Source organism: Rattus norvegicus, chromosome 13 (assembly GCF_021556685.1).
Source record: "Rattus norvegicus strain SHRSP/BbbUtx chromosome 13, alternate assembly SHRSP_T2T, whole genome shotgun sequence".
Lineage (NCBI taxonomy): Eukaryota > Metazoa > Chordata > Mammalia > Rodentia > Muridae > Rattus > Rattus norvegicus.
The window spans coordinates 59,135,843-59,140,000 of record NC_141546.1 but is presented as its reverse complement, the minus strand read 5'-3'; positions in this window follow the sequence as shown (position 1 = coordinate 59,140,000).

Sequence of the window (4,158 nt, the reverse complement as noted above, 5' to 3'; positions counted from 1 at the left end):
CGACAATTTGATCAGCCAACAAGTACAGGGAAAAAAGGTTGCATAAAAAATTAGGAAATGGAGAGAGGCAGACAAGCCTGGGAAACCAGAAGAGACTGCTCTCTGCACACACATCTCGGACGCCAGAGGAAAACACCAAAGGCCATCTGGATCCCTGGTGCACTGAAGCTCCCGGAAGGGGCGGCGCATATCTTACTGGTTGCTGCCGCTGCAGAGAGCCCGTGGGCAGCACCCCACGAGCGAACTTGAGCCTCGGGACCACAGGTAAGACCAACTTTTCTGCTGCAAGAAAGCTGCCTGGTGAACTCAAGACACAGGCCCACAGGAACAGCTGAAGACCTACGGAGAGGAAAAACTACACGCCCGAAAGCAGAACACTCTGTCCCCAGAACTGACTGAAAGAGAGGAAAACAGGTCTGCAGCACTCCTGACACACAGGCTTATAGGACAGTCTAGCCACTGTCAGAAATAGCAGAACAAAGTAACACTAGAGATAATCTGATGGCGAGAGGCAAGGGCAGGAACCCAAGCAACAGAAACCAAGACTACATGGCATCAACGGAGCCCAATTCTCCCACCAAAACAAACATGGAATATCCAAACACACCAGAAAAGCAAGATCTAGTTTCAAAATCATATTTGATCATGATGCTGGAGGACTTCAAGAAAGACGTGAAGAACTCCCTTAGGGAAACACAGGAAAACATTAATAAACAAGTAGAAGCCTACAGAGAGGAATCGCAAAAATCCCTGAAAGAATTCCAGGAAAACACAATCAAACAGTTGAGGAATTAAAAATGGAAATAGAAGCAATCAAGAAAGAACACATGGAAACAACCCTGGATATAGAAAACCAAAAGAAGAGACAAGGAGCTGTAGATACAAGCTTCACCAACAGAATACAAGAGATGGAAGAGAGAATCTCAGGAGCAGAAGATTCCATAGAAATCATTGACTCAACTGTCAAAGATAATGTAAAGCGGAAAAAGCTACTGGTCCAAAACATACAGGAAATCCAGGACTCAATGAGAAGATCAAACCTAAGGATAATAGGTATAGAAGAGAGTGAAGACTCCCAGCTCAAAGGACCAGTAAATATCTTCAACAAAATCATAGAAGAAAACTTCCCTAACCTAAAAAAAGAGATACCCATAGACATACAAGAAGCCTACAGAACTCCAAATAGATTGGACCAGAAAAGAAACACCTCCCGTCACATAATTGTCAAAACACCAAACGCACAAAGTAAAGAAAGAATATTAAAAGCAGTAAGGGAAAAAGGTCAAGTAACATATAAAGGCAGACCTATCAGAATCACACCAGACTTCTCGCCAGAAACTATGAAGGCCAGAAGATCCTGGACTGATGTCATACAGACCCTAACAGAACACAAATGCCAGCCCAGGTTACTGTATCCTGCAAAACTCTCAATTAACATAGATGGAGAAACCAAGATATTCCATGACAAAACCAAATATACACAATATCTTTCTACAAATCCAGCACTACAAAGGATAGTAAATGGTAAAGCCCAACATAAGGAGGCAAGCTATACCCTAGAAGAAGCAAGAAACTAATCGTCTTGGCAACAAAACAAAGAGAATGAAAGCACACAAACATAACCTCACATCCAAATATGAATATAACGGGAAGCAATAATCACTATTCCTTAATATCTCTCAACATCAATAGCCTCAACTCCCCAATAAAAAGACATAGATTAACAAACTGGATACGCAACGAGGACCCTGCATTCTGCTGCCTACAGGAAACACACCTCAGAGACAAAGGCAGACACTATCTCAGAGTGAAAGGCTGGAAAACAACTTTCCAAGCAAATGGTCAGAAGAAGCAAGCTGGAGTAGCCATTCTAATATCAAATAAAATCAATTTTCAATTAAAAGTCATCAAAAAAATTAAGGAAGGACACTTCATATTCATCAAAGGAAAAATCCACCAAGATGAACTCTCAATCCTACATATCTATGCCCCAAATACAAGGGCACCTACATACATAAAGGAAACCTTACTAAAGCTCAAAACACACATTGCACCTCACACAATAATAGTGGGAGATTTCAACACACCACTCTCATCAATGGACAGATCATGGAAACAGAAATTAAACAGAGATGTCGACAGACTAAGAGAAGTCATAGGCCAAATGGACTTAACAGATATTTATAGAACATTCTATCCTAAAGCAAAAGGATATAACTTCTTCTCAGCTCCTCATGGTACTTTCTCCAAAACTGACCATATAATTGGTCAAAAAACGGGCCTCAACAGGTACAGAAAGACAGAAATAATCCCATGCGTGCTATCAGACAACCACGGCCAAAAACTGGTCTTCAATAACAATAAGGGAAGAATGCCCACATATACGTGGAAATTGAACAATGCTCTACTCAATGATAACCTGGTCAAGGAAGAAATAAAGAAAGAAATTAAAAACTTTTTAGAATTTAATGAAAATGAAGGTACAACATACCTAAACTTATGGGACACAATGAAAGCTGTGCTAAGAGGAAAACTCATAGCGCTGAGTGCCTGCCGAAAGAAACAGGAGAGAGCATATGTCAGCAGCCTGACAGCATACCTAAAAGCTCTAGAACAAAAAGAAGCAAATACACCCAGGAGGAGTAGAAGGCAGGAAATAATCAAACTCAGAGCTGAAATCAACCAAGTAGAAACAAAAAGGACCATAGAAAGAATCAACAGAACCAAAAGTTGGTTCTTTGAGAAAATCAACAAGATAGATAAACCCTTAGCAAGACTAATGAGAGGACACAGAGAGTGCGTCCAAATTAACAAAATCAGAAATGAAAAGGGAGACATAACTACAGATTCAGAGGAAATTCAAAAAATCATCAGATCTTACTATAAAAACCTATATTCAACAAAACTTGAAAATCTTCAGGAAATGGACAATTTCCTAGACAGATACCAGGTATCGAAGTTAAATCAGGAACAGTTAAACCAGTTAAACAACCCCATAACTCCTAAGGAAATAGAAGCAGTCATTAAAGGTCTCCCAACCAAAAAGAGCCCAGGTCCAGACGGGTTTAGTGCAGAATTCTATCAGACCTTCATAGAAGACCTCAAACAACATTATCCAAACTATTCCACAAAATTGAAACAGATGGATCACTACCAAATAACTTCTACAAAGCCACAATTACTCTTATACCATAACCACACAAAGACACAACAAAGAAAGAGAACTTCAGACCAATTTCCCTTATGAATATCGACGCAAAAATACTCAATAAAATTCTGGCAAACCGAATTCAAGAGCACATCAAAACAATCATCCACCATGATCAAGTAGGCTTCATCCCAGGCATGCAGGGATGGGTTAATATACGGAAAACAATCAACGTGATCCATTATATAAACAAACTGAAAGAAAAAAACCACACCACACGATCATTTCATTAGATGCTGAGAAAGCATTTGACAAAATTCAACACCCCTTCATGATAAAAGTCCTGAAAAGAATAGGAATTCAAGGCCCATACCTAAACGTAGTAAAAAGCCATATACAGCAAACCAGTTGCTAACATTAAACTAAATGGAGAGAAACTTGAAGCAATCCCACTAAAATCAGGGAGTAGACACGGCTGCCCACTCTCTCCCTACTTATTCAATATTTTTCTTGAAATTCTAGCCAGAGCAATCAGACAACAAAAGGAGATCAAGGGGATACAGATCGGAAAAGAAGAGGTCAAAATATCACTATTTGCAGATGATATGATAGTATATTGAAGTGATACCAAAAGTTCCACCAGAGAACTACTAACGCTGATAAACAACTTCAGCAAAGTGGCTGGCTATAAAATTAACTCAAATAAATCAGTTGCCTTCCTCTATACAAAAGAGAAACAAGCTGAGAAAGAAATTAGGGAAACGACACCCTTCATAATAGACCCAAAAAATATAAAGTACCTCGGTGTGACTTTAACCAAGCAAGTAAAAGATTTGTACAATAAGAACTACAAGACACTGAGGAAAGAAATTGAAGAAGACCTCAGAAGATGGAAAGATCTCCCATGCTCATGGATTGGCAGGATCAATATAGAAAAAATGGCCATTTTACCAAAAGCAATCTACAGATTCAATGCAATCCCCTCAAAATACCAATCCAATTCTTCAAAG